General features: G+C 46.5%; 1 protein-coding gene across 4 annotated transcripts in view; it reads right to left on the bottom strand.

Annotated features, from left to right (window-relative positions):
* The window catches only part of Bach1 (BTB domain and CNC homolog 1), a 35702-nt gene extending 18986 nt beyond the window's left edge, over window positions 1-16716 (bottom strand). The window contains exons 1-2 of one of the 4 annotated variants that reach the window (XM_051150180.1): window positions 16595-16692; window positions 15962-16039 (exon numbers count right to left, since the gene is read on the bottom strand). The gene's annotated coding sequence lies outside the window, so the exon portion shown is untranslated. Of the gene's footprint in view, window positions 1-14436; window positions 14618-15961; window positions 16402-16594 lie in introns of those variants that run through there. The other 3 variants (XM_051150179.1, XM_051150178.1, XM_051150181.1) reach the window with 3 other exon arrangements.
* Window positions 16717-16924: the final 208 nt, after the last annotated feature.

Below are 16924 nucleotides of genomic sequence, written 5' to 3'. Positions count from 1 at the left end.
CACAACTGCCTGTAACTTCAGGGTATATTGCAATCGTCTGGCATCTGAGATCATCTACACATGTGTGCAGCACTCACGCAGGTGCTCTCACACACAAATAAAAACTAAGATTAAAAAAAAAAATCTAGAATGTAAAGTTATCCCAGTTGTGATGTCAGTTTAAAGACTCCCAGAACGACTAGTTGCTAACAGCTTGGGGCTGAGAACCTCTGATTATCTGGGATCAAATCCCAGCACCTGCTGCATGGGTCGGCCAGGATGATGACTGTGTCGTGGCTCAGCCCCCCTCATCCGCAGATCAGGGATGACGCCACCACCTCCCTGCGGCGTCATGATGTATCTGTGCGGCCAGGAAGGGAGGGGACCGAGCACAGGGCCTGGCTCACGGAGAGCAGATAGTGCATGTTAGCTGTTACGCATCAAGGGCAAGCATAAAGGAAGCTTACACCACTCAACCAATGCTGTTCCTAAGTGATCTTGCTTGCTGAAAACCTTATGATCCCTCTTCAAATTTCTGAAGATCAGGTCCCATTCCTTAAATGGCTCAGAGGTTAAGAGCACTGTCCACTTTTCGAGAGGTCCTGAGTTCAATATCCAGCAACCACACGGCGGCTCACAACCATCTATAATGAGATCTGGTGGGCAGTCATACACGCAGGCCGAACATTGTATACATAATAAATAAATCTTAAAAAAAAAAAAAAAAGGTGTTAAGTCACACAGATAAGCTTTTAGTCTACTTGCCAGCCCTCTTCTCTCACAAATCACTTTCTCTTGTTTGGGCTACTCCCCAGTCCCACACCCCTTCATGCCTGCCACACGACACCCTACAGAGCCCCAGAGCCTCCGCTCTCAATCTGCCTGCCTGCCGCTTGGCTGACTTCAGCCAGCTGACTCCTCAAGACCTTTTAGGCCTTGACCTAGATGTCACAACTTTGTCTAGACGGTGCTATGCCACAATCCAAATACACAGCGCTTGCCCAGATATAGGTATCTGCTGCTGAGAGAATGATAGGACATTTTAATACAACCCAAACCCAGATCAGGTCCACCTTCCAAACATTCCGGGTAGCTATTCATGAACAAAAATGTACTAAGCAGGGGTCACAGGATGAAGTGCTAAATGGCTTTTCCAGAACCACAAAAGGCCAATAGGATCCCAGCTCAGCCCTCTTGGAGCTACAAACCCTAGACAAGTGGCTTAGGATTAAGAGCCACCAACTGTAAACGCCATCACTACAGTGACTTGTGGCAGCAATGACACCTCAACATTTGTCCTCATTTCTGCAGGGCGGCACCCAAGGGCACTCAGTAATCCTTTTTATCCAATACCTTCACAACGTCATGGCCACACACGGTTCCTTTCAACACGCACCACGCACTTTCTGACACTTCTCAAACCTAAAAGCAAACTACAGCACTCCAGCCCCTCACATCTGCAACCGTTGACTTGTTAAAGGCAAACTTAGACTCACCACACTTGAATGGTTCTGTATTCTTGGAAATGCACCATCATCTCATTCAAAGCAAAGGTATGCTGACCTTTAACAAATGCTGACTCACTCACTAAAGTTGACAAAGGATGAGCACGCATTTTACAGCTTCCTCAACTTTGGTTTGGAAATGTCTGTTCTCTGCTCGTGATGTACAAGTTACATTTTAATATAAGCTGTTGTGTGGTGGTGTTTTCACTTTCAAAACGACACTGAGAAACAAGACATGAGGCCCTATCATTACATCTTAATAACTTTTCAGATAAGGAAAAAAAAAAAAACTCAGTGTAAAGTGATCTAAGATGGTAGGGCCAGGTGTGTGGCAATAAAGCCCTAAGTGTACAAAGAACTACTTGCCACACAAATCCCAAGGCATGATGTGTGCTGTCTCAGGGTGAACAACACCTCCATCTTCACCGAACAATGACACAAGTTCTTTCTACGATGGTCACCTGTACCACTCTGTGCACTAGACGCCACCAAGAACACACATGAAAACAGGCCCACTCAAGAACATGACCTAGGTGCTCAAAGTGGGGACAAAGACCCAGGGTGAATAAATAAGGCCGATGGTCACCCATTCACACAAGAGACCTGGTGTGAATTACATTACAGTGAGTACTGAAACGAAAGCTGATCATTTTTCATTTAATCATACTATTTAATGAGAAAAGAAAAAAGCTGTTAATCGCATGTGCATATGCACGCGCACACGCACACACACGTTAATGCACATGTGTATTGTGTGTGTGCACACGACTGTGCGTATATCTAAGAGACAGCAGAAATAATTCATAGGGACACGAAACATTGGGCTTTTCTGTGTAAGCAGTGCCTGGATCTGCAGCTGATCAGCCTTCGGAGGCTGCCTTCCTCCCCTTTCTAGTAGGTTCTTCTCCCGGGTGCTTCTGCCTCCTATTGCCTTCAGCACCTGCTGTGACTTCATTGTGTGCCTAACCGGAACTCAGGGCTTTGGGTGGCGAACTCTAGGTGGCAAACTCCTGACCCCAACGCCTTTCTTGATCCTTGAAAGCCTCTAATTCCCCAAGTCAATTCCCGCTTTACACACCAAGATGCTCAAAATGTTCTGAAATCTCGTAGTCAGCCTCACCATCACTCCCTCAGGTAGAAGACATACAGTTGACAGACTGTGATATGTACACACTTAGCCCTGTGGCTTCGGGAGGCTTTTTTTTTTTTCTTTAAAATGTTAAAAATTAGGACGAAGCTGGGCGCCTATAATCTCAGCACTCAGGAAGGCAGAGAACTCTGTGAGTTGGAGGCCAGCTTGGTCTACAACATGAGTCCAGGACAGCCAAGGCTACACAGAGAAACCCTGTCTTGAAAAACCAAAAAAGTAAAGCTGAGGCTGCCCACAGGAGAGAATCTTCAACACCATGATTTTTTTTTTTAATTATCATTCTTGAGTTTTACTAAACCTTAACATCAAAACTTCATCAGAAAGAAAACAACGCAGTAACAGAGAACTGCTATTTCCTTTAAACCTCTTGGAGGCTTCAATCTCACAGGTGTTCAGCCATTCACTCCTGATATTGTCTCTCGGGCCAGTTCTCTGAGCCTTAAGGAAACCTACAGTAGGCCTCGACATGAAGCTGGTGAAGTTATGTTTTAAGGCCAAATGAGCAAGATAGCAAAGCAGAGGTGCCAATAGCACCATCCAAAGGGGTATGTTTGAAAGCTTGAGGGCCCTGGAGAGGCAGGTTGAAACGTTCTAGGTGTGAAGAGGCAGTACCATTTTAAAACTGAAACTTTTAAGTCAGCGTACCACACAAGGGGTGTTGGCTCTGTTTCTTTACAATAAAACTTTATTATACAACCCAACTAGCTTATACAAGAAGGAAAAAGGTTAAAGGGACAAAAGAGTGAACCTTCCAGTAGCTGTTCCACGGGACGGGTCCTTAGGTGTCTCTCTGGCCCGCGTGCTGGTCCAGCTGGTCCAGCTGGTACGCTGCTCTCACGCTCACTCGCCCAGCTGACTTTGTTGTTTTCTCTTCCCCAACTCCCTGAGTCACGTGGGAAGGACGTCTCCTTCTCCCGGTGAGGGTCCATTAGAAAGACAATAGTCCAGGTGGGGTTCCCAGGTCTGCTTCCTGAATTCCAGACCCAGGATGGCTTCACTCAGTCTGTCACAAGGTATTCATGGGGTGCCCCAAGGGTAAAGCCCGCCAAGACTACTCCCACCTGTGACAAGGCTTATTCTTTCCCCCAAAGGGGCTACATCACTGCACTTTCACACACTGTTCTAACTGGTCCTCCTCTCCCTGTGCCCATGCATCTGCCACCCCTCTTCTGCCCAGTTCCCACCCCTCTTCTGCCCAGTTCCCACCCCTCTTCTGCCCAGTTCCCACCCCTCTTCTGCCCAGTTCCCACCCCTCTCCTGTGGTGTCTCTCTGCCCTCGCCCACCTCCTACTTCTCTCCTTGTCCATGGATTTTCTGAAAGTGGACAAAGGCAGCAAGGACCTTGCAGCTAGGTGCGGACAGAGTATTTCACTGTGCTTTTTATTTGTGTTCCCGATGGCTAATAAACTGAGTATCCTTGCATGTGCTTGTTGGTCATTTTCTATCTTCTTGTGTGAAATAGATTTAATTCTTCCTAGATTTTTTTTTTTTAATTATCTTTGAGTCAGAAGAGCTGGTAGAACTATGATTATAGTTGCAATAAAACTATCCGTTAGTTTTGAGAGAACAGCTAACAGTTGAGTTGTCCAGTTCTCGACTAGGACTTCCCTCACCAAGTTCTAAGGACTTCTTTAATATCTCTTTATATGATGATGTTTAGAGCAATAGAGATTTGTGTATCATCTGTTAAATTTAGTCCTACTCATTTTGTGGCTTCTGTAGCACTGTAAATAGATTTGAGCTCTTAAGCTTTATTTTCTATGTTTACTAAACAATAGCAAATATATTTCTGAGACATGAACGAAAACCCTACAACCTTAACTAGCTCATTAATTCCGCAAGCTGCTTTGTAAGTTCTTCACTCTTTTCCACGCACAGTCACACCCCCTGAAGATAGGTTTTACTTCTTTCCTTCTTTGTGCCTCCTTTTCTTCCTTCACCAGAGTGACTGGTCATGAGTGGTGACACTAGGGGTCCAGGAAAGTGTCCCATAGCTCACCTCCAGTGTGGCAGAGTTAGAGGCTTTTATAGATGAACAAGTAATGGGCAGAAAGTGATCTTCATAGTTAACATAAGGATCCCACAAGAAATTCGAAAGAAAGGCCGGGCAGTGGTGGCGCACACCTTTAATCTCAGCACTTGGGAGGCAGAGGCAGGTGGATTGCTATGAGTTCAACGCCAGCCTGGTCTACAAAAGTTAAGTCCAGAATAGTCAAGGCTACACAGAGAAACCTTGTCTCAAAAAAACAAAAACAAAAAAAGAAAGAAAGAAAGAAAAGAAATTCCAAAGAAGAGAATTGAAAATTTCCCCAAAGAGTGAAATTCTACATCACTCTGCCTCCCCAAGACCTGTGTCACACCTAAGTACACACTTCAGACACCCCAAGAAAGCAAGAGAATTGTAAGGAAGGAACAAGGTCCCCTATCAGAGCCTGAACAGCAGATGCTCAAGAGACAACTACAAAATAGCACTTGAAGCAATTGCTGTCCTGCCTGGGCAGAGCAAGCTACACTGTATCTTTCTCTTAGACACAGTCATTTCTCAAGGGGAAAAAAGGGGATTTCATAAATCATATTTTTCGAATGGCACCTGGCCTATGATTTGACTTTGATGGTTTTTTGAACGCACAGGGTGACAGTAAAATGGTGAGAAAAATACACATTTCCACATAGTTTCATTCACACTCAATATTAACACAGATAAAAATCACGTAAACACATTTCACTGGTTCTTGTAGAATGGCATCACAGTTATAGGACAGAATGAAAACATTACCAGTCTTGACAAAACAAAGGTGATTGGCTAGGGGATGGAACTCAAGAACCCATAAAAAGAAGTAGTATTTCTACATGACTTCTTATAATGCAAGGTCCACATGATCCTGCTCTTCATAAAGCCAAGAAAACAATTTTAAAAAGCAATTATTTAGAATTGAGTTGGGTAGGCTCCCACGAGAATGACTAGAAGGGGGAGGGGAGAGAGACAGGAAATGAACAAAGTCTCAGAGTGATACATAAACACAGGGGTGGTCACCAAAACGCTCAACACCAGACATGCGTAAATACCTGCAGAATTAGGGTGCGGTGAGCCAGGCTCTCCCCTCTAACTTCTACACTCCAAACAATACACTGATTTCGTTAAAAAACAAACTTGAAAGGCGTTCACAGAAATCGTAACAAAGACCAGCCAGGTTCAGTTAAAAATAAATTCCTGGTAAACTGGCTGTGAGAACTGATAAAACTTTTAAAGATTTTTTTTTTTTTTTCAAATAGCAAAGGTATCTAAAGGAGAAAAACCAATCTTACACTAAAATCTTAGATTTTGACAAAATGAGGAGAGAAGGTATGGGAAGCCATGCCAAATTCTGCCAAGTCAGAAATCCCATGCTTAGGCAGCATGCTGAGACCTTCCGCTGCTGAGCTCTGCCGGAGGAGGTGGTCTTTGTGTTCCAGGCCATCCTTGGACTATTTACCTTTTAAGGACGTAGGGAAATCCTACTGAGAAACACCTGGAGGGTTAAGGAAGTTCTTACAGAGAACTTCTTGCCTTGGGAGCTAGGGAGAGAGGGATCAGAATAGATCCTATTGACCTTACTATATAAAGTCTTACTCGTCCGCATTAAAGGGAATCTTGATCAGAAATTTCCTGACTTGATTTGTTATTTCTCGCGTCTCTGTGTCCTACTTTCAATCCCCACCCCCTCTTTCAGGTGAACCCTGGTTCAATTTTTCCCCGCAGGCTGGGACCCTACAAGAAGGTGGGAAAACACGTAAAGGGGGGGATGGGTGTGTGCAGTTACACAGGGTTCCTGTCCCCAAATCCTAATACAAGGGTGCTTCTCAAAAGTTCTTGACCCCTGCTATCCCCTTTGTGATAAGGGTCTAGAATTAGCCTCTGGGCACACCTGTGAGGGCTCTTCTGGAATACAGTAGCTGCAAAGGGGCCAACCCATCCTAAAGGGGCAACACTGCCTAGCAGGGTAGTTCCAAATCTCACACTAACACTGCTAATTTTTAATATCGTTCCTCGTGTTGTGGTGACCCCAAACTATAAAAGAACTTTGTTGCTACTTCATAACTGTAATTTTGCCGTCATGAACTGTAATGTAAACATCCGACAGCCTGAATATCTGACATGCTATCCCTGTAAGGGCCGAGGCACTCACAGGTTGAGAACCTCTGATCTAGCGGCCTACAGCCCAACGGGGACAGCTTTCATTCCTTGTCTCTTTACTTTTTTGTCTTGCTAGTGAGGTCACGCCCCAGCTGCTGCCGCCACTGTCACTGTCACTGTCTGTCCACTACAGCCATCCTTGAAGGTATTAGAACTCAGATTCTTCAGCCTTCCATCAGGGAATGAAAACCAGGCATTCCTGGGGAATCCCCCAGGCCTTTGGTACCGGATTTAGGACTGCTAAGGCGGAGGCCCAGTGGACTGAACAGTCGGGCTGTCAGGTCCACCAGCCCTCCACTCAGAATGCAGAGAGTCTTTGCTGGATGCCCAGGCTGTATCCTGTAAGCCAATTGAGTTAACCCTCTTTAATAGACAGCAGTTCTATCAGTCATTCCTCCAGAGATCCCTGCCTAACACATAGAATCCACGCCTTTAATCTCAGCACTTGGGAGGCAGAGGCAGGCGGATCACTGTGAGTTCGAGGCCAGCCTGGTCTACAAAAGTGAGTCCAGAATAGCCAGGACTGTTATACAGAGAAATCCTGTCTCGAAAAACCTTTAAAATTAAAAAAAAAAAAAAAAAAAAAAAAGAATCCTCCACTTTTCTTTCCCAGGAAGAGCAATTCACTCAGGCAGTCTCCACTTCCCTCTCTTGGCAATTTCATGCAAGTCCACGGTGACCTCAGCCACCGTCAGCACCCTTTTCATCTCCACCCTGCAATCCTTGGGCCTCCAGGATCCCAACAGCTCGTGGACTTCCAACCTCCCTCTCCCGCAGGCTGTTGTCTGTTTTCATTGGTGATCTCTGTGATGAGTAGAGTTCATTGTCAACGTGACAGGAAATAGAATCATCCGGCAGGGTGTTAGCCTCTGGGCATGCCTATGAGGCGTGTCCCGACTGATGTGGGAGACCCATCTTTCTGAGAGCAGGACCACGCCGTGGGCAGGGGGCTCGCTCACATTCGCATGAGTTCATCTCTGTTTTCTAACTCTTTCCACCCTGACTTCCCAGCCAGGAGGGATTATACAATAGAAATAAGATGTAGAATAAATTCTTCCTCCCATAGGTTGGTTCTCTCGAGCGTTTTATCCTAGCAATAGGAAAAGAAATCGAGCTGATCCTCCTCTCCCTGAAAGCTTGCAGATTTTAGAGAGCCTGGGCTGAGCCCTCACAGGCCACCTTGTCTTGGTCTCCCCCACATCACCTCTGAAGGTTCATATAAAGCCGCAGCAAGGGCATAATCTCAAGGTCACTAGATATTCCTGTTGCTTGTGATCTAATCTTGACTTCAATCTTCAGACTCACACACCCAGATGTACACTCAAGTTGTTATGTCAGCCAACCGGGCATCTCGAACCAACATCTGCAGAAATAGCCAATGTCACCCATGCCCATGCTCATGAATACTGAGGTAATTTTTTCCCTCCATTTCTGCATTCAAATTATCAGCTATAAACGCATCACCTTGTAAACAAAAAGTATAAATATAAGCACAAAAAGCATGCCTTAAGGCAGGCAAGGAGGCACACGCCAATCTATAATCTCAGCAACTCAGAGAGGCAGAGACAGGCTGATCTCTGTGAGCTGGAGGCCAGGCTGCTGTACAAAGCGAGTCCAGGATGGCCAAGGCTATACAAAGAAACCCTGTCTCGAAAAACAAACAAACAAAAAGCATGCCTTAGAATATAGCTCACATTTATTTTAAGCATCAATTAAAGGATAAGTAACGTTTCCATCTTCACAATGGGGTCTCCTGCTCTCACCAAAAGGATTAGCGCATCACTGTGGAAAATCTACCAGCAACTTTAAAACACGGGAGCCCACAGCTACAACCTCACCAATGACTACCAAAATACACATTAAGTTTTGTTTTGTTTTGTTTTCGAGTCAGGGTTTCTCTGTGCAGCCTTAGCTGTCCTTGGGTCACTTTGTAGGCCAGGCTGGCCTTGAACTCACAGCGATCCACCTGCCTCTGCCTCCCAAGTGCGGGAATTAAAAGTGTGCGGCACCACGCCCGGCTAAAAGTTTGATTTTTAAAAGTGGCTTGGGGGCTAGGGAGGTGGCTCATGGATAAAGCATTCATTCTGCAAGCACGAAAATCAGACTTTGGGTCCCTGCACCCACAGTGGCATCTCACGCCTGTAGGCCCAGCACAGGAGAGCATAGTAGGAGAGCACAGGGAGGCAGATGCAAACACAGCTCTTAGCCTTAGCCAGCCGAGCCAATCAATGAGCTGCAGATTCAGTGAGAGATCTGTATCACAAAACAAACCCAAAAAGCACTGGGATGGGAGTGATAAAGGAAGACAGCTAGGTGCCATGTGCTTACACCATACGACGGGCATTAAAGCGACTCAGAGGCTCCGTTCATTTTTCTTGACACTGACATATTGAACAACTGGCTTGGGGGACAGTGACACAAACAAGTGACTGATAGGCACAGTGTTTATCAGAAGTGATAGGAGTAGCATTTATCCACCCATCCATCCATCTATGTATCTACCTATCAGACTTTTAGGGAAAGTTTTACACAATCTGATAAAGAGGCATTCTGAGGTGGGGGGTGGGGGGTGGGGATGCAGGGTGATTTCTCTTCTTCCAGAAAACTTAGTCATTGAGATAAATAAGCTTGTGGCAGCTATCTGGCCACCCTAAGAGGTCCGATGCTGGTGCTGTCACCAACTCTTATCCACAGCTAAGCTTCTGTTGAATGTCTCAGACTTGCCAATGCAAGCAGTATCCTCTACCAAACCATGTCGCCATCTTGCTACTCCGAAGGCCCTTCTTGACCTCCCCAAATGCAGGCTCCTTACGGCGCATTTTGCTACAGTTGGCCATGCTGTACCTGCAGGCCTGCTGGTCTAGTAAGCTACAACTTCTGTGAAGTTCTGCCAATATCTAGAGAAGTTTCTGGCACATAAAGCCATATTTGTTTTCCACATTATACACGTGAACCCAATATCCACCAAGCTTCGGTGTCACAGGTGTTGAGACCTACTATCTGCACACACTTATCATGCATGTATCTGTGTGTGGGTTTGGGGAAAGCAAAACATGCTCCACGAGATAAGGACCAGGCACCATTAAACCAAAACACATGTGACCCCCCCCACCCCCCCGCCGCCATGACCTTCACAAATAAGAGCTGCTGCAAGTTAATGGAAGACGAAGAGTGGAAGGACACACCCCTATCTGAGCTCTTCCACCAAGAACAACTCCTTATGTCAGTCCCCTCTAGTGACCACTCTAAGGTCTCCCAGGTCCTGGAGGTCTGACCCTAACTAGCCCAGGGATGAAAGGCAAGCCTGCAGAAACAAAACACGGCCCTCAGAAACTCAAAAGAACTAGCACGTGATGGGTACTTGTAGCGTGTTGTACCTACAAAGACATAACTGAGCATAAAAGTTGACAGTGGCCACGGACTCAGCATCAACTGGAGTGTCTTCTGGTTTCGGCTACAACCAAAGGGGCATGCCAGCAAGATGCCTACTCAACAGGGCAGCACGCTTCTCACTAGCACAAGTGTTGCTAAGCCAAGCAGGCCTAGTACTTGAGACATGGAGGCATGAAAACCTGTGGAGTTCAGCGCCAGCAAAACCCTGTCCAGTAACAAAATCTTTTACTAAAATGAAAAAAAAAAAAAAAGCATTAAAAGAGACATAAATTAGTGGCTGATTCTTCTCATGGTGGCGCACGCCTTTAATCCCAGCACTCAGGAGGCAGAGACAGGCGGATGGCTGTGAGTTCAAGGCCAGCCTGGCCTACAAAGTTAAGTCCAGGACAGGCAAGGATACACAGAGAAACTTTGTCTCGAAAACAAACAAACAATCAAATGATGGCTCCTACACAGGGGAGACGGTGTGCTGTGCCAAGAAGGCACCTTAGAAAACTACAGTATATAAACATCAGTACCTTGTAAATAAATGACACCTGAGCCAATGTATAACAGCTTTTCACTTCAGAAATAGTGCTTAACATAAAATATACACTTTAATAAAATTACTGTTCTTGCCGACACCACTTACTCTGGAATTACAGTCTAATAAATGTATTAAAATGTTAATAAATGTTTATATCTATATATCTTGTAATCAACTCTCTGAAGTGACTGAGCTGACTCTACCAGACACTGGTGTCCTTAGGAGAAGGAGAGGACATCAAGGCATAGGAGGACACCAGTAACCAGAGAGGTGAGGAGATGGGTCTCCCTCTTTCTTCAAGCAGAGCCTGAAGATTTTCACCTTCCTAGGGTGTCTAGGTATACAGTCAATAAAACAGGCTGATGAGGGGAGGAGAGTGGAGGAGGGCAGAGGCCTCACTCTACTATTTAGTCTACAGCCTAGGAAGTAGCCCATGGCCAATGCCCCAGCTCCAAAAGAAGAGCCAAAGAGCTCTGCTGTAAAGCACTTTTGAGTGGAATTGAAGCTTTAGGAGAAAGTTGAGAGCAATTGTCCAATGTCACTGACCTCATCTAAAAAAACACGGCAAAAACTTTTAAAGCATGGAATAACTTTACCCATGGCATGGTAGAATGAGTAACAACGGCCCCCAAGGCTCACAGATTTGAATGCTGGCTCACCAGGGAGTGGCACTACTTGACAGGGATTGGGAGGTGTGGCCCTGTTGGAGGACCTGGGTCACTGTGGTGGGCTTTGAGGTTTCAAAAGCCAAAGCCAGTGCCAGGGTCTCTCTCTTCCTGCCACCTGTGGACACAAACGTACAGCTCTCAATTACCTCTGCAGCTCCACGTCCTCTTGTGGGTCACAATGCTCCCTGCCATGAGGAAAATGCAGGGAACCTCTGAAACTGTAAGCCAGCCCCAAATAAATGTTTTCTTTTCTAAGAGCTGCTGTGGCCATGGTGTCTCTTCACAGCAATAAAACGCTTCACGGCAGTTCAATGCACCCTAACAACAGTTGGCAGCCAGGTTCCATGTAAGCCAGGTTTGTCTTCGGGTAGTTTTTAATACCCTACAAATGCATTCTAAACTCTGAGGTCCTAATGTGAACTAAGAAAGGTCTGCTCTGAGGGGTGATAATATGAAAGGAAATGTTAGGTATACAAGGCAGGGAACAGCTCTACAATCCAATTATATTTGCACAATCCACTGTACATCAATTACAGGTAAAAAACACATCACCAGATCAGTTTCCTTTCTAGCCAATAGTTCATTCCTGCCACTTCCTCAATTATCAGTATGAAAACAGAAACTCAAAATCTAAGTTTTTCAACTTACAGTCAAGGACATAATACCCTCTCCAACAAACTTCTGAAAACAGCGGAGTTTCGAATCCCAGAGAATCCAGCCTACACTGGATCACTCTGCAGTCAGTAGACTAGCTAGTAAGCAACACAGCAAAGGCACCTGGACTGCCTCTCAGGAAATAGACTCTCACATGAGGTTAAGAGACAAAACCAAGGGTCTGATGTGCATTTTGGAACTATCATAGGTACAACTGCGCTACAAACATGCCCACTGTCCTTGGGTCCCTTTGATGGATAACTTCTATAGGCTAAAGTCATCTAAAAAAAAAAAAGCACAGGGCTTACAGGGTGTGAGTGCAAGTAGAACTAAGAGGGCAGTTCCATTCTAGCACTAATAAGAAGGGAGGAGGCAGACAGAAAACTCTAAGTACTTTTCATTTCTTCAGAAGCCAGTTCATTTAACCGGCATGACAAAACAGGTGCTCCAGAGCAGAGCCTATAAGCACCAACCTGAAACCTGGCTACCAATCTACCATCACACCATCCATGTAAGCTGTATTTCTAACAGCAATGCCTACAGCATGCCTACAGCTCAACTGTGGTGGTGACCACCAGCTCAGCACCAAAAGCTACCTAAGAGACGTTGCAAGTAGGCATACAGCCCACCTCTTTCTGGACACCAGGAAATAATAGCACCTAAGGAATGTATGCCCTGACCACTTGATTCACAGTAACACTTGAACCTCACAGCAATCTATGGCACAGACCACCATCACCATCATTGTCACCATCACCATCATCACCACCATCATCACCATTGTCACCATCGTCATCATCACCACCATCACCATAACCACCATTTTCAGAAACAGCAAAGACCCAAGTTACAAGCCAGTCCCAAGGCCTCAAAGATGATGACTTAGCCAGAACATGACCTTTAGCAGTTCAGTCCCACCAGAGCTTAGTTTCTGTCAACTGTACAGGAACCCCAACTTCAGATCTGTCAATGCCATGTACTACTAAGCACAGAGGCGGCGTCCACAGTGATGTAAAGCAGCATTTTATCTGCAGTGTTGAAATGTTTACTCTCTGCCAAGGGCCTGGATTTAGCAAACAGCACTCAAGGGACCCGTGCTCTGGCCACCAGTTGATGCCTCTCATTTGGCATGTTTGTTTTTTAAAATCACAAGAATCTCATAAATCATCTATCCCACCACTTAAAATAATCCCTTTGTTTTGCAGGATCCTCAAAAGATTCAGGGCTCAGGGTCCAAGCAATTGTCCCACAAATAAAAAGTTAGAAATGAAGGGGGGTGGTGACTGTTAAAGACCTCAGCCACCCAGGGCAAGCTGCACTGGGAAGTGTCTTCTGACACCAGGTCATTTCAACAGGTTTTGTAGCTGTAATTGTGAGAGTCACCTCCACAGTACAGAGGTGCAAAGGCCTTGAGGTGGAACTGTATGGTAAATAGAAGCCACACCTCCTGGGCCGGTGAGATGGTTCAGTGGGTAAGGGTGTCTGCTGCCAAGCCCAAGGGCCAGAGTTTAATTCCCAGACCCTGGTGGTGACGGGAGAGAACCTATTCCACAGGCTGTACACACACACACACACACACACACACACACACTCTGACACCTGTGACCTGTGTGCCAACGCACATACACACAGAAAATAAATTAAGACAAAAATATTATTTTAAAAAAATGAATTAGTAGCTACTCCTAAGAGGTTGACAGTCGAAAGAATACCGCTTCCCAGAAATACCTAAATGCAGTTTTAATAATAATCACAAGAGAAAAAGAGGGAAAATCTATAGGCTTTCAAAGGGCAAGAGAAGGCTACAATTGTAAAGACTTTGATATAAATACTACACTGCAGTGTGTAAATTATCAAGCATTCCCACTGTACCTTCTAACCACTACCCTGAACATTACACACATTCAGCAAACCACCCACTGGGCCTGCCTTCAAATCCAATAAAATATTATCAAATGTAATAATAATCTTGTATTTCTGTCACTAACTTTAACAATGTAGAAAGAAATTTGCATCTTTTAGTCTTTACAGTATGAAAACTACATATGAAGGGAGAATTAAATACTAAGAATATTTTAAAGTAACTACACCTCTCAAAAAGAGATCAGAGCCAGGCATCATGGGGACGCACACCTTTAATCCCAGCACTCAGGAGGCAGAGGCAAGAGGATCACACAAGAGGATCACTGTGAGTTCGAGGCCAGCCTGGTCTACAAAGTGAGTCCCAAGGAAAAAGAAAGAGGGGGTTGGGGGAGGAGGGGAAGAGATCAAAAATTTTAAAAACAAAACAAAACCTGTTGCAGATTTGGATTGATAGTATAAGCAGTGGAAAGTGAATTTTATATTCCTCAATGAGAAATTTTTAAAAATTGCATACACCACATTACCTAACATGCAAGTGTCACTGTCAGTCTGCTTCTTTAACTTTTTGCGCTGGACATTTTTCTCTCAGATGAGTCATCTTGTACCTGATATCTACCTAATATCTGAAAGAGACATGATTGATAACCCCTAAGTCTAAAGCAATAAACCAACTGCTTCCCTACTACAAATGCTCCAAAGTAATAATCATCAATAATAAATAATTCGTCGTCGTCATCATCATCATCATCATCATCATCGCATCCAGTGCAATAGTTGACCTGAGTGAGGTCCATACCCAGGCCCCACATGATGGAAGGAGAGAACCACAGCTGAAACCCTCCTGACCTCTGCACAAACAGAGGTCCTAAACAAAATAAATAAGTACATGTAAAGAAAATTTAAAGGACAAAAGACATCATTCTTTTGGTCAAAAGGAAGAAGCCAGCTCCCCTCCCCCTCCCTGCGTTTCCATTTCAAAAGTTTTCACTGAGGAAGGGTTTGTGTGTGTGCTTTTTTTTTTTTTTTTTCCTAAGCAAAAACCAATCAAACAAGATCCATAAAATCAAGAGAGTCGGACAGAAACATTCTGTCTTCCCATCGACCCCCTAGCTCCAGGCTTTACCCAAGAAGATCAGCTAACTTTATCCTTCACCACCTCTCTGACCCCAGAAACTAGTTATGCACAAAAACCTAAAAGCCCTGAAAGGAAATCCCCTTTGTGGCCTCATAGGAAAACAAACTTTTATAAAGAAGGGCATAAGCATGTATTCACCGCTCAGCATCAATACTAAAAGCAAAACAATTAATTAAGGCCAGCAGGATAAGGAAATGTTACAAGACTGTGTCCTCACAATGCCGTTGAATGCTTTCCTTCTATCTGCAATCTCTCAGATACACAGCTTCCTCCAGCACAAAATGATTCTCCCACAGGAGGCCACGAGGCTGCTGTTTAACCACACCTCGGTGCCACTTGGCCACGTCCTAAGCGCGCTCTCCCACGTCACCCACTGATTACCTGGGTCAAAACACACAGCCCGCAGCTGGGCCTCCTGAAGCAACCCCTCGAGTGTGTAGCTCAGCCTTTTATAGTGGAGGCATGTGATGCGCGTATCTGCACCAGCTGTTCCTAATTACCTCTCAGACTGGGGTGAATGACTCAGCAACACAAACTCTTAGAGAGTCACCCTACCTTGTTATCCAACCAACGTAGGGAACAAAGGGAAGCCACTTGGCAGATCAGTCGGTTAAACAACAAGAGGCGATCACTCCTCCAAAGCTACCCAACTCCAAGATGACTCACCAGAAGCCTTTTCCCCCTAGAACTCCCTTACGAGGTCCAAAGCCAGAAGTGGCAAGCGCCTTCAAGCCCAGCCCAGAACTTGCACCACAAGAGCAGGAAGAATAGGCCAACCCACACCTCTTCCCATTTCTCTGAACGTGTGTAGCTCTCAAAGGCTCGGCCACTAACAAATCTAGGGTGGTCATCCTTTAATCTTTCTCAACTGCCTTCCATGCAAACCCAGTGGGCTGAGAGGAGTGTACAAATACCTCAACAAAGACCCAGCAGGGGCATCCTCGGTGGCGAGCAGTCACAACTGTGTACAATTCTCCAGAAAGAACAGCATCCTGCAAAAACAGTCTTTGTTCTTGCCAGCCTGTCGTCGCTGGAGCTGGATTTTCCCACACACGTTCTTTCAGAATTACTACTACGTCTGCCTTGACTCAGCGCGTGCGGAACGTAGAGAGCTCACTACATAAAAGGCACCGGCGCATTTCCACTAAATGACACCAAAGTGCCGGAGAAGGAGGAGAACGTGTTGGCTCTGGCGCTACCGGACACAAACACAAAGCTCTCGTGATCGTCGAGAGCCACTCTGCCCAGGCTGTGAGAGTATAAATTACAAACGTGCGCCAAGCTGCAACAAAGGGAAGCCCGGAGCGCCGGGTGGTCCGGGAGCCCCGGCCAGTTCGACCTTTCCCCCGCACGCAGGCGGAGCGGGACGCGGCCCGCGGAGCGCGGTGCAGGGCGGCGCCGGCTCGGCTGGCCCGGAGAGCCCGCGCAGCGCGTAAACAGCGCGCAGCCCGCCGCCCCAGCCAGGCCCGCGCCGCCTCCCGCCAGGAGCTTCGCTGACCCCCGGGAAGGACGGAAGGACAGCAGCCCGCACCGCCCGAGCCACTCACCGGAGCCGAGGCGCGGCGCGGCCCGACTGCAGGCGGCAAGCGGCGGTCAGGTGACTCAGTCCCTCCGCGCGGCTGGCCGCCCGTCCCCTCCCCTGCGCTCCGCTCCACTCCGCCACCGCCGCCAGCGCCTCCGGGCGCGACAGCCCCGCCCCGCCCCAGGCCCCGCCCCAGGCCCCGCCCCAGGCCCCGCCCCAGGCCCCGCCCCGTCGGTTGAAGCCCCGCCAAGCTCCACGCCCCGTTCCAAGCCACGCCCTCCGCTGGTAGGATCCTCCCCCATCCCGCCTCGGACGAGTTCGGTGGAGCGTTCCGGGAGCACGGATCTGAGTGAGC

The sequence above is a fragment of the Acomys russatus genome, chromosome 8 (genome assembly GCF_903995435.1).
Source record: "Acomys russatus chromosome 8, mAcoRus1.1, whole genome shotgun sequence".
NCBI classification, from domain to species: domain Eukaryota; kingdom Metazoa; phylum Chordata; class Mammalia; order Rodentia; family Muridae; genus Acomys; species Acomys russatus.
This window is presented reverse-complemented; position numbering and strand designations above follow the sequence as displayed.